The sequence below is a fragment of the Phalangium opilio genome, unplaced genomic scaffold (assembly GCF_054372755.1).
Source record: "Phalangium opilio isolate 3A_F unplaced genomic scaffold, DU_Popi_V2 ptg000505l_1, whole genome shotgun sequence".
NCBI classification, from domain to species: Eukaryota; Metazoa; Arthropoda; class Arachnida; order Opiliones; family Phalangiidae; genus Phalangium; species Phalangium opilio.
Window position 1 is genome coordinate 1,107,910 of NW_028324239.1, and position 13,808 is coordinate 1,121,717.

General features: G+C 47.9%; 5 non-coding genes across 5 annotated transcripts; all 5 read right to left on the reverse strand.

Annotated features, from left to right (window-relative positions):
• Window positions 1-1,816: 1,816 nt before the first annotated feature.
• TRNAN-GUU (transfer RNA asparagine (anticodon GUU)) lies at window positions 1,817-1,889 on the reverse strand. The gene has a single exon. It is a non-coding gene; the product is annotated as a tRNA-Asn (tRNA).
• Window positions 1,890-3,580: 1,691 nt separating this feature from the next.
• On the reverse strand, window positions 3,581-3,653 carry TRNAN-GUU (transfer RNA asparagine (anticodon GUU)). The gene has a single exon. It is a non-coding gene; the product is annotated as a tRNA-Asn (tRNA).
• A 1,691-nt stretch (window positions 3,654-5,344) lies between these two features.
• On the reverse strand, window positions 5,345-5,417 carry TRNAN-GUU (transfer RNA asparagine (anticodon GUU)). Its single transcript has one exon. It is a non-coding gene; the product is annotated as a tRNA-Asn (tRNA).
• Window positions 5,418-11,231: 5,814 nt separating this feature from the next.
• On the reverse strand, window positions 11,232-11,304 carry TRNAN-AUU (transfer RNA asparagine (anticodon AUU)). The gene has a single exon. It is a non-coding gene; the product is annotated as a tRNA-Asn (tRNA).
• A 1,257-nt stretch (window positions 11,305-12,561) lies between these two features.
• On the reverse strand, window positions 12,562-12,634 carry TRNAN-AUU (transfer RNA asparagine (anticodon AUU)). Its single transcript has one exon. It is a non-coding gene; the product is annotated as a tRNA-Asn (tRNA).
• Between the last annotated feature and the right edge of the window lie 1,174 nt (window positions 12,635-13,808).

A 13,808-nucleotide genomic window follows, 5' to 3' on the forward strand; every position in this document is an offset into this window, starting at 1 on the left:
TGGAAAAACTCTGATTTTTTACGTTACATTTGAGATCCCATAACACCGCTCCCGGGTGGGCTCGAACCACCAACCTATTGGTTAACAGCCGAACGCGCTAACCATTGCGCCACGGAAGCCCAAAAATTAAATGGTCGTCAGGTATTGTGGAAAAACTTTGGCTTTTTACGTTACATTTGAGTCTTCACAACACCGCTCCCGGGTGGGCTCGAACCACCAACCTTTCGGTTAACAGCCGAACGCGCTAACCATTGCGCCACGGAAGCCCAAAAATTAAATGTTCGTCAGGTATTGTGGAAAAACTCTGACTTTTTACGTTACATTTGAGCTCCCATAACACCGCCCCCGGGTGGGCTCGAACCACCAACCTATTGGTTAACAGCCGAACGCGCTAACCATTGAGCCACGGAAGCTCAGAAGTTAAATGGTCGTTAGGTATTGTGGAAAAACTCTGACTTTTTACGTCACATTTGAGATCCCATAACACCGCTCCCGGGTGGGCTCGAACCACCAACCTTTCGGTTAACAGCCGAACGCGCTAACCATTGCGCCACGGAAGCCCAAAAAATAAATGTTCGTCAGGTATTGTGGAAAAACTTTGCCTTTTTACGTTACATTCGAGACTTCTTAACACCGCTCCCGGGTGGGCTCGAACCACCAACCTTTCGGTTAACAGCCGAACGCGCTAACCATTGCGCCAAGGAAGCCCAAAAATTAAATGTTCGTCAGGTATTGTGGAAAAACTCTGACTTTTTACGTTACATTTGAGATTCCATAACACCGCTCCCGGGTGGGCTCGAACCACCAACCTTTCGGTTAACAGCTGAACGCGCTAACCATTGCGCCACGGAAGCTCAGAAGTTAAATGGTCGTTAGGTATTGTGGAAAAACTCTGACTTTTTACGTTACATTTGAGATCCCATAACACCGCTCCCGGGTGGGCTCGAACCACCAACCTTTCGGATAACAGCCGAACGCGCTAACCATTGCGCCAAGGAAGCCCAAAAATTAAATGTTCGTCAGGTATTGTGGAAAAACTCTGACTTTTTACGTTACATTTGAGATCCCATAACACCGCTCCCGGGTGGGCTCGAACCACCAACCGATTGGTTAACAGCCGAACGCGCTAACCATTGAGCCACGGAAGCTCAGAAATTAAATGGTTGTCAGGTATTGTGGAAAAGTTATGACTTTTCACGCTACATCAGAGACCCCACAACACCTCTCCCGGGTGGGCTCAACCACCAACCTTTCGGTTAACAGCTGAACGCGCTGCGCGCTAACCATTGCGCCACGGAAGCCCAAAAATTAAATGTTCGTCAGGTATTGTGGAAAAACTCTGACTTTCTACGTTACATTTGAGATTCCATAACACCGCTCCCGGGTGGGCTCGAACCACCAACCTTTCGGTTAACAGCTGAACGCGCTAACCATTGCGCCACGGAAGCCCAAAAATTAAATGTTCGTTAGGTATTGTGGAAAAACTCTGACTTTTTACGTTACATTTGAGATCCCATAACACCGCTCCCGGGTGGGCTCGAACCACCAACCTTTCGGTTAACAGCTGAACGCGCTAACCATTGCGCCACGGAAGCCCAAAAATTAAATGTTCGTCAGGTATTGTGGAAAAACTCTAACTTTTTACGTTACATTTGAGATCCCATAACACCGCTCCCGGGTGGGCTCGAACCACCAACCTATTGGTTAACAGCCGAACGCGCTAACCATTGAGCCACGGAAGCTCAGAAGTTAAATGGTCGTTAGGTATTGTGGAAAAACTCTGACTTTTTACGTTACATTTGAGATCCCATAACACCGCTCCCGGGTGGGCTCGAACCACCAACCTTTCGGTTAACAGCCGAACGCGCTAACCACTGCGCCACGGAAGCCCTAAAAATAAATGTTCGTCAGGTATTGTGGAAAAACTTTGCCTTTTTACGTTACATTCGAGACTTCACAACACCGCTCCCGGGTGGGGTCGAACCACCAACCTTTCGGTTAACAGCCGAACGCGCTAACCATTGCGCCAAGGAAGCCCATAAATTAAATGTTCGTCAGGTATTGTGGAAAAACTCTGACTTTTTACGTTACATTTGAGATCCCATAACACCGCTCCCGGGTGGGCTCGAACCACCAACCTATTGGTTAACAGCCGAACGCGCTAACCATTGAGCCACGGAAGCTCAGAAATTAAAGGGTTGTCAGGTATTGTGGAAAAGTTATGACTTTTCACGCTACATCAGAGACTCCACAACACCTCTCCCGGGTGGGCTCGAACCACCAACCTTTTGGTTAACATCCGAACGCGCTAACCATGGAGCCAAAGAAGCTCAGAAATGAAATGGTCTTCAGCTATTGTGGAAAAACTCTGACTTTTTACCTTACATTTGAGATCCCATAACACCACTCCCGGGTGGGCTCGAACCACCAACCTTTTCGTTAACAGCCGAACGCGCTAACCATTGCGCCACGGAAGCCCAAAAATTAAATGGTCGTCAGGTATTGTGGAAAAACTTTGGCTTTTTACGTTACATTTGAGTCTTCACAACACCGCTCCCGGGTGGGCTCGAACCACCAACCTTTCGGTTAACAGCCGAACGCGCTAACCATTGCGCCACGGAAGCCCAAAAATTAAATGTTCGTCAGGTATTGTGGAAAAACTCTGACTTTTTACGTTACATTTGAGCTCCCATAACACCGCCCCCGGGTGGGCTCGAACCACCAACCTATTGGTTAACAGCCGAACGCGCTAACCATTGAGCCACGGAAGCTCAGAAGTTAAATGGTCGTTAGGTATTGTGGAAAAACTCTGACTTTTTACGTCACATTTGAGATCCCATAACACCGCTCCCGGGTGGGCTCGAACCACAAACCTTTCGGTTAACAGCCGAACGCGCTAACCATTGCGCCACGGAAGCCCAAAAAATAAATGTTCGTCAGGTATTGTGGAAAAACTTTGCCTTTTTACGTTACATTCGAGACTTCTTAACACCGCTCCCGGGTGGGCTCGAACCACCAACCTTTCGGTTAACAGCCGAACGCGCTAACCATTGCGCCAAGGAAGCCCAAAAATTAAATGTTCGTCAGGTATTGTGGAAAAACTCTGACTTTTTACGTTACATTTGAGATTCCATAACACCGCTCCCGGGTGGGCTCGAACCACCAACCTTTCGGTTAACAGCTGAACGCGCTAACCATTGCGCCACGGAAGCCCAAAAATTAAATGTTCGTTAGGTATTGTGGAAAAACTCTGACTTTTTACGTTACATTTGAGATCCCATAACACCGCTCCCGGGTGGGCTCGAACCACCAACCTTTCGGTTAACAGCTGAACGCGCTAACCATTGCGCCACGGAAGCCCAAAAATTAAATGTTCGTCAGGTATTGTGGAAAAACTCTAACTTTTTACGTTACATTTGAGATCCCATAACACCGCTCCCGGGTGGGCTCGAACCACCAACCTATTGGTTAACAGCCGAACGCGCTAACCATTGAGCCACGGAAGCTCAGAAGTTAAATGGTCGTTAGGTATTGTGGAAAAACTCTGACTTTTTACGTTACATTTGAGATCCCATAACACCGCTCCCGGGTGGGCTCGAACCACCAACCTTTCGGTTAACAGCCGAACGCGCTAACCACTGCGCCACGGAAGCCCTAAAAATAAATGTTCGTCAGGTATTGTGGAAAAACTTTGCCTTTTTACGTTACATTCGAGACTTCACAACACCGCTCCCGGGTGGGGTCGAACCACCAACCTTTCGGTTAACAGCCGAACGCGCTAACCATTGCGCCAAGGAAGCCCATAAATTAAATGTTCGTCAGGTATTGTGGAAAAACTCTGACTTTTTACGTTACATTTGAGATCCCATAACACCGCTCCCGGGTGGGCTCGAACCACCAACCTATTGGTTAACAGCCGAACGCGCTAACCATTGAGCCACGGAAGCTCAGAAATTAAAGGGTTGTCAGGTATTGTGGAAAAGTTATGACTTTTCACGCTACATCAGAGACTCCACAACACCTCTCCCGGGTGGGCTCGAACCACCAACCTTTTGGTTAACATCCGAACGCGCTAACCATGGAGCCAAAGAAGCTCAGAAATGAAATGGTCTTCAGCTATTGTGGAAAAACTCTGACTTTTTACCTTACATTTGAGATCCCATAACACCACTCCCGGGTGGGCTCGAACCACCAACCTTTTCGTTAACAGCCGAACGCGCTAACCATTGCGCCACGGAAGCCCAAAAATTAAATGGTCGTCAGGTATTGTGGAAAAACTTTGGCTTTTTACGTTACATTTGAGTCTTCACAACACCGCTCCCGGGTGGGCTCGAACCACCAACCTTTCGGTTAACAGCCGAACGCGCTAACCATTGCGCCACGGAAGCCCAAAAATTAAATGTTCGTCAGGTATTGTGGAAAAACTCTGACTTTTTACGTTACATTTGAGCTCCCATAACACCGCCCCCGGGTGGGCTCGAACCACCAACCTATTGGTTAACAGCCGAACGCGCTAACCATTGAGCCACGGAAGCTCAGAAGTTAAATGGTCGTTAGGTATTGTGGAAAAACTCTGACTTTTTACGTCACATTTGAGATCCCATAACACCGCTCCCGGGTGGGCTCGAACCACAAACCTTTCGGTTAACAGCCGAACGCGCTAACCATTGCGCCACGGAAGCCCAAAAAATAAATGTTCGTCAGGTATTGTGGAAAAACTTTGCCTTTTTACGTTACATTCGAGACTTCTTAACACCGCTCCCGGGTGGGCTCGAACCACCAACCTTTCGGTTAACAGCCGAACGCGCTAACCATTGCGCCAAGGAAGCCCAAAAATTAAATGTTCGTCAGGTATTGTGGAAAAACTCTGACTTTTTACGTTACATTTGAGATTCCATAACACCGCTCCCGGGTGGGCTCGAACCACCAACCTTTCGGTTAACAGCTGAACGCGCTAACCATTGCGCCACGGAAGCCCAAAAATTAAATGTTCGTTAGGTATTGTGGAAAAACTCTGACTTTTTACGTTACATTTGAGATCCCATAACACCGCTCCCGGGTGGGCTCGAACCACCAACCTTTCGGTTAACAGCTGAACGCGCTAACCATTGCGCCACGGAAGCCCAAAAATTAAATGTTCGTCAGGTATTGTGGAAAAACTCTAACTTTTTACGTTACATTTGAGATCCCATAACACCGCTCCCGGGTGGGCTCGAACCACCAACCTATTGGTTAACAGCCGAACGCGCTAACCATTGAGCCACGGAAGCTCAGAAGTTAAATGGTCGTTAGGTATTGTGGAAAAACTCTGACTTTTTACGTTACATTTGAGATCCCATAACACCGCTCCCGGGTGGGCTCGAACCACCAACCTTTCGGTTAACAGCCGAACGCGCTAACCACTGCGCCACGGAAGCCCTAAAAATAAATGTTCGTCAGGTATTGTGGAAAAACTTTGCCTTTTTACGTTACATTCGAGACTTCACAACACCGCTCCCGGGTGGGGTCGAACCACCAACCTTTCGGTTAACAGCCGAACGCGCTAACCATTGCGCCAAGGAAGCCCATAAATTAAATGTTCGTCAGGTATTGTGGAAAAACTCTGACTTTTTACGTTACATTTGAGATCCCATAACACCGCTCCCGGGTGGGCTCGAACCACCAACCTATTGGTTAACAGCCGAACGCGCTAACCATTGCGCCACGGAAGCCCAAAAATTAAATGGTCGTCAGGTATTGTGGAAAAACTTTGGCTTTTTACGTTACATTTGAGCTCCCATAACACCGCCCCCGGGTGGGCTCGAACCACCAACCTATTGGTTAACAGCCGAACGCGCTAACCATTGAGCCACGGAAGCTCAGAAGTTAAATGGTCGTTAGGTATTGTGGAAAAACTCTGACTTTTTACGTCACATTTGAGATCCCATAACACCGCTCCCGGGTGGGCTCGAACCACCAACCTTTCGGTTAACAGCCGAACGCGCTAACCATTGCGCCACGGAAGCCCAAAAAATAAATGTTCGTCAGGTATTGTGGAAAAACTTTGCCTTTTTACGTTACATTCGAGACTTCTTAACACCGCTCCCGGGTGGGCTCGAACCACCAACCTTTCGGTTAACAGCCGAACGCGCTAACCATTGCGCCAAGGAAGCCCAAAAATTAAATGTTCGTCAGGTATTGTGGAAAAACTCTGACTTTTTACGTTACATTTGAGATTCCATAACACCGCTCCCGGGTGGGCTCGAACCACCAACCTTTCGGTTAACAGCTGAACGCGCTAACCATTGCGCCACGGAAGCCCAAAAATTAAATGTTCGTTAGGTATTGTGGAAAAACTCTGACTTTTTACGTTACATTTGAGATCCCATAACACCGCTCCCGGGTGGGCTCGAACCACCAACCTTTCGGTTAACAGCTGAACGCGCTAACCATTGCGCCACGGAAGCCCAAAAATTAAATGTTCGTCAGGTATTGTGGAAAAACTCTAACTTTTTACGTTACATTTGAGATCCCATAACACCGCTCCCGGGTGGGCTCGAACCACCAACCTATTGGTTAACAGCCGAACGCGCTAACCATTGAGCCACGGAAGCTCAGAAGTTAAATGGTCGTTAGGTATTGTGGAAAAACTCTGACTTTTTACGTTACATTTGAGATCCCATAACACCGCTCCCGGGTGGGCTCGAACCACCAACCTTTCGGTTAACAGCCGAACGCGCTAACCACTGCGCCACGGAAGACCTAAAAATAAATGTTCGTCAGGTATTGTGGAAAAACTTTGCCTTTTTACGTTACATTCGAGACTTCACAACACCGCTCCCGGGTGGGGTCGAACCACCAACCTTTCGGTTAACAGCCGAACGCGCTAACCATTGCGCCAAGGAAGCCCATAAATTAAATGTTCGTCAGGTATTGTGGAAAAACTCTGACTTTTTACGTTACATTTGAGATCCCATAACACCGCTCCCGGGTGGGCTCGAACCACCAACCTATTGGTTAACAGCCGAACGCGCTAACCATTGAGCCACGGAAGCTCAGAAATTAAAGGGTTGTCAGGTATTGTGGAAAAGTTATGACTTTTCACGCTACATCAGAGACTCCACAACACCTCTCCCGGGTGGGCTCGAACCACCAACCTTTTGGTTAACATCCGAACGCGCTAACCATGGAGCCAAAGAAGCTCAGAAATGAAATGGTCTTCAGCTATTGTGGAAAAACTCTGACTTTTTACCTTACATTTGAGATCCCATAACACCGCTTTCGGGTGGGCTCGAACCACCAACCTTTTCGTTAACAGCCGAACGCGCTAACCATTGCGCCACGGAAGCCCAAAAATTAAATGGCCGTCAGGTATTGTGGAAAAACTTTGGCTTTTTACGTTACATTTGAGTCTTCACAACACCGCTCCCGGGTGGGCTCGAACCACCAACCTTTCGGTTAACAGCCGAACGCGCTAACCATTGCGCCACGGAAGCCCGAAAATTAAATGTTCGTCAGGTATTGTGGAAAAACTCTGACTTTTTACGTTACATTTGAGCTCCCATAACACCGCTCCCGGGTGGGCTCGAACCACCAACCTATTGGTTAACAGCCGAACGCGCTAACCATTGAGCCACGGAAGCTCAGAAGTTAAATGGTCGTTAGGTATTGTGGAAAAACTCTGACTTTTTACGTCACATTTGAGATCCCATAACACCGCTCCCGGGTGGGCTCGAACCACCAACCTTTCGGTTAACAGCCGAACGCGCTAACCATTGCGCCACGGAAGCCCAAAAAATAAATGTTCGTCAGGTATTGTGGAAAAACTTTGCCTTTTTACGTTACATTCGAGACTTCTTAACACCGCTCCCGGGTGGGCTCGAACCACCAACCTTTCGGTTAACAGCCGAACGCGCTAACCATTGCGCCAAGGAAGCCCAAAAATTAAATGTTCGTCAGGTATTGTGGAAAAACTCTGACTTTTTACGTTACATTTGAGATCCCATAACACCGCTCCCGGATGGGCTCGAACCACCAACCTATTGGTTAACAGCCGAACGCGCTAACCATTGAGCCACGGAAGCTCAGAAATTGAATGGTTGTCAGGTATTGTGGAAAAGTTATGACTTTTCACGCAACATCTGAGACCCCACAACACCTCTCCCGGGTGGGCTCGAGCCACCAACCTTTCGGTTAACAGCTGAACGCGCTAACCATTGCGCCACGGAAGCCCAAAAATCAAATGTTCGTCAGGTATTGTGGAAAAACTCTGACTTTTTACGTTACATTTGAGCTCCCATAACACCGCTCCCGGGTGGGCTCGAACCACCAACCTATTGGTTAACAGCCGAACGCGCTAACCATTGAGCCACGGAAGCTCAGAAGTTAAATGGTCGTTAGGTATTGTGGAAAAACTCTGACTTTTTACGTCACATTTTAGATCCCATAACACCGCTCCCGGGTGGGCTCGAACCACCAACCTTTCGGTTAACAGCCGAACGCGCTAACCATTGCGCCCCGGAAGCCCAAAAAATAAATGTTCGTCAGGTATTGTTGAAAAACTTTGCCTTTTTACGTTACATTCGAGACTTCACAACACCGCTCCCGGGTGGGCTCGAACCACCAACCTTTCGGATAACAGCCGAACGCGCTAACCATTGCGCCAAGGAAGCCCAAAAATTAAATGTTCGTCAGGTATTGTGGAAAAACTCTGACTTTTTACGTTACATTTGAGATCCCATAACACCGCTTCCGGGTGGGCTCGAACCACCAACCAATTGGTTAACAGCCGAACGCGCTAACCATTGAGCCACGGAAGCTCAGAAGTTAAATGGTCGTTAGGTATTGTGGAAAAACTGTGACTTTTTACGTCACATTTGAGATCCCATAACACCGCTCCCGGGTGGGCTCGAACCACCAACCTATTGGTTAACAGCCGAACGCGCTAACCATTGAGCCACGGAAGCTCAGAAATTGAATGGTTGTCAGGTATTGTGGAAAAGTTATGACTTTTCACGCTACATCAGAGACCCCACAACACCTCTCCCGGGTGGGCTCGAGCCACCAACCTTTCGGTTAACAGCTGAACGCGCTAACCATTGCGCCACGGAAGCCCAAAAATTAAATGTTCGTCAGGTATTGTGGAAAAACTGTGACTTTTTACGTTACATTTGAGATCCCATAACACCGCTCCCGGGTGGGCTCGAACCACCAACCTATTGGTTAACAGCCGAACGCGCTAACCATTGAGCCACGGAAGCTCAGAAATTGAATGGTTGTCAGGTATTGTGGAAAAGTTATGACTTTTCACGCTACATCAGAGACCCCACAACACCTCTCCCGGGTGGGCTCGAACCACCAACTTTTCGGTTAACAGCTGAACGCGCTGCGCGCTAACCATTGCGCCACGGAAGCCCAAAAATTAAATGTTCGTCAGGTATTGTGGAAAAACTCTGACTTTTTACGTTACATTTGAGATCCCATAACACCGCTCCCGGGTGGGCTCGAACCACCAACCTATTGGATAACAGCCGAACGCGCTAACCATTGAGCCGCGGAAGCTCAGAAACTGAATGGTTGTCAGGTATTGTGGAAAAGTTATGACTGTTCACGCTACATCTGAGACCCCAAAACACCTCTCCCGGGTGGGCTCGAACCACCAACCTTTCGGTTAACAGCTGAACGCGCTAACCATTGCGCCACGGAAGCCCAAAAATTAAATGTTCGTCAGGTATTGCGGAAAAACTCTGACTTTTTACGTTACATTTGAGATCCCATAACACCGCTTCCGGGTGGGCTCGAACCACCAACCTTTCGGTTAACAGCTGAACGCGCTAACCATTGAGCCACGGAAGCTCAGAAACTGAATGGTTGTCAGGTATTGTGGAAAAGTTATGACTTTTCACGCTACATCTGAGACCCCACAACACCTCTCCCGGGTGGGCTCGAGCCACCAACCTTTCGGTTAACAGCTGAACGCGCTAACCATTGCGCCACGGAAGCCCAAAAATTAAATGTTCGTCAGGTATTGTGGAAAAACTCTGACTTTTTACGTTACATTTGAGATCCCATAACACCGCTCCCGGGTGGGCTCGAACCACCAACCTTTCGGTTAACAGCTGAACGCGCTAACCATTGCGCCACGGAAGCCCAAAAATTAAATGTTCGTCAGGTATTGTGGAAAAACTCTGACTTTTTACGTTACATTTGAGATCCCATAACACCGCTCCCGGGTGGGCTCGAATCACCAACCTATTGGTTAACAGCCTAAAGCGCTAACCATTGAGCCACGGAAGCTCAGAAATTCAATGGTTGTCAGGTATTGTTGAAAAGTTATGACTTTTCACGCTACATCTGAGACCCCACAACACCTCTCCCGAGTGGGCTCGAACCACCAACCTATTGGTTAACAGCCTAACGCGCTAACCATTGAGCCACGGAAGCTCAGAAATTGAATGGTTGTCAGGTATTGTGGAAAAGTTATGACTTTTCACGCTACATCTGAGACCCCACAACACCTCTCCCTTGTGGGCTCGAACCACCAACCTTTCGGTTAACAGCTGAACGCGCTAACCATTGCGCCACGGAAGCCCAAAAATTAAATGTTCGTCAGGTATTGTGGAAAAACTCTGACTTTTTACGTTACATTTGAGATCCCATAACACCGCTCCCGGGTGGGCTCGAATCACCAACCTATTGGTTAACAGCCTAAAGCGCTAACCATTGAGCCACGGAAGCTCAGAAATTCAATGGTTGTCAGGTATTGTTGAAAAGTTATGACTTTTCACGCTACATCTGAGACCCCACAACACCTCTCCCGAGTGGGCTCGAACCACCAACCTATTGGTTAACAGCCTAACGCGCTAACCATTGAGCCACGGAAGCTCAGAAATTGAATGGTTGTCAGGTATTGTGGAAAAGTTATGACTTTTCACGCTACATCTGAGACCCCACAACACCTCTCCCTTGTGGGCTCGAACCACCAACCTTTTGGTTAACAGCTGAACGCGCTAAAAAATATGCCACGGAAGCCCAAAAATTAAATGTTCGTCAGGTATTGTGGAAAAACTCTGACTTTTTACGTTACATTTGAGATCCCATAACACCGCTCCCGGGTGGGCTCGAACAACCAACCTTTCGGTTAACAGCTGAATACGCTAACCATTGCGCCACGGAAGCCCAAAAATTAAATGTTCGTCAGGTATTGTGGAAAAACTCAGACTTTTTACGTTACATTTGAGATCCCATAACACCGCTCCCGGGTGGGCTCGAACCACCAACCTATTGGTTAATAGCCGAACGCGTTAACCATTGAGCCACGGAAGCTCAGGAATTGAATGGTTGTCAGGTATTGTGGAAAAACTCTGACTTTTTACGTTACATTTGAGATCCCATAACACCGCTTCCGGGTGGGCTCGAACCACCAACCTTTCGGTTAACAGCTGAACGCGCTAACCATTGAGCCACGGAAGCTCAGAAACTGAATGGTTGTCAGGTATTGTGGAAAAGTTATGACTTTTCACGCTACATCTGAGACCCCACAACACCTCTCCCGGGTGGGCTCGAGCCACAAACCTTTCGGTTAACAGCTGAACGCGCTAACCATTGCGCCACGGAAGCCCAAAAATTAAATGTTCGTCAGGTATTGTGGAAAAACTGTGACTTTTTACGTTACATTTGAGATCCCATAACACCGCTCCCGGGTGGGCTCGAACCACCAACCTATTGGTTAACAGCCGAACGCGCTAACCATTGAGCCACGGAAGCTCAGAAATTAAATGGTTGTCAGGTATTGTGGAAAAGTTATGACTTTTCACGCTACATCAGAGACCCCACAACACCTCTCCTGGGTGGGCTCGAACCACCAACTTTTCGGTTAACAGCTGAACGCGCTGCGCGCTAACCATTGCGCCACGGAAGCCCAAAAATTAAATGTTCGTCAGGTATTGTGGAAAAACTCTGACTTTTTACGTTACATTTGAGATCCCATAACACCGCTCCCGGGTGGGCTCGAACCACCAACCTATTGGATAACAGCCGAAAGCGCTAACCATTGAGCCACGGAAGCTCAGAAATTGAATGGTTTTCATTTATTGTGGAAAAACTCTGACTTTTTACGTTACACTTGAGATCCCATAACACCGCTTCCGGGTGTGCTCGAACAACCAACCTTTCGGTTAACAGCTGAATACGCTAACCATTGCGCCACGGAAGCCCAAAAATTAAATGTTCGTCAGGTATTGTGGAAAAACTCTGACTTTTTAGGTTACATTTGAGATCCCATAACACCGCTTTCGGGTGTGCTCGAACCACCAACCTATTGGTTAACAGCCTAACGCGCTAACCATTGAGCCGCGGAAGCTCAGAAACTGAATGGTTGTCAGGTATTGTGGAAAAGTTATGACTTTTCACGCTACATCTGAGACCCCACAACACCTCTCCCGGGTGGGCTCGAACCACCAACCTTTCGATTAACAGCTGAACGCGCTAACCATTGCGCCACGGAAGCCCAAAAATTAAATGTTCGTCAGGTATTGTGGAAAAACTGTGACTTTTTACGTTACATTTGAGATCCCATAACACCGCTCCCGGGTGGGCTCGAACCACCAACCTATTGGTTAATAGCCGAACGCGTTAACCATTGAGCCACGGAAGCTCAGGAATTGAATGGTTGTCAGGTATTGTGGAAAAACTCTGACTTTTTACGTTACATTTGAGATCCCATAACACCGCTTCCGGGTGGGCTCGAACCACCAACCTTTCGGTTAACAGCTGAACGCGCTAACCATTGAGCCACGGAAGCTCAGAAACTGAATGGTTGTCAGGTATTGTGGAAAAGTTATGACTTTTCACGCTACATCTGAGACCCCACAACACCTCTCCCGGGTGGGCTCGAGCCACCAACCTTTCGGTTAACAGCTGAACGCGCTAACCATTGCGCCACGGAAGCCCAAAAATTAAATGTTCGTCAGGTATTGTGGAAAAACTGTGACTTTTTACGTTACATTTGAGATCCCATAACACCGCTCCCGGGTGGGCTCGAACCACCAACCTTTCGGTTAACAGCTGAACGCGCTAACCATTGCGCCACGGAAGCCCAAAAATTAAATGTTCGTCAGGTATTGTGGAAAAACTCTGACTTTTTACGTTACATTTGAGATCCCATAACACCGCTCCCGGGTGGGCTCGAATCACCAACCTATTGGTTAACAGCCTAAAGCGCTAACCATTGAGCCACGGAAGCTCAGAAACTCAATGGTTGTCAGGTATTGTTGAAAAGTTATGACTTTTCACGCTACATCTGAGACCCCACAACACCTCTCCCGAGTGGGCTCGAACCACCAACCTATTGGTTAACAGCCTAACGCGCTAACCATTGAGCCACGGAAGCTCAGAAATTGAATGGTTGTCAGGTATTGTGGAAAAGTTATGACTTTTCACGCTACATCTGAGACCCCACAACACCTCTCCCTTGTGGGCTCGAACCACCAACCTTTTGGTTAACAGCTGAACGCGCTAAAAAATATGCCACGGAAGCCCAAAAATTAAATGTTCGTCAGGTATTGTGGAAAAACTCTGACTTTTTACGTTACATTTGAGATCCCATAACACCGCTTTCGGGTGTGCTCGAACCACCACCCTATTGGTTAACAGCCTAACGCGCTAACCATAGCGCCACGGAAGCCCAGAAATTAAATGGTTGTCATTTATTGTGGAAAAGTTATGACTTTTCACGCTACATCAGAGACCCCACAACACCTCTCCCGGGTGGGCTCGAACCATCAACTTTTCGGTTAACAGCTGAACGCGCTGCGCGCTCACCATTGCGC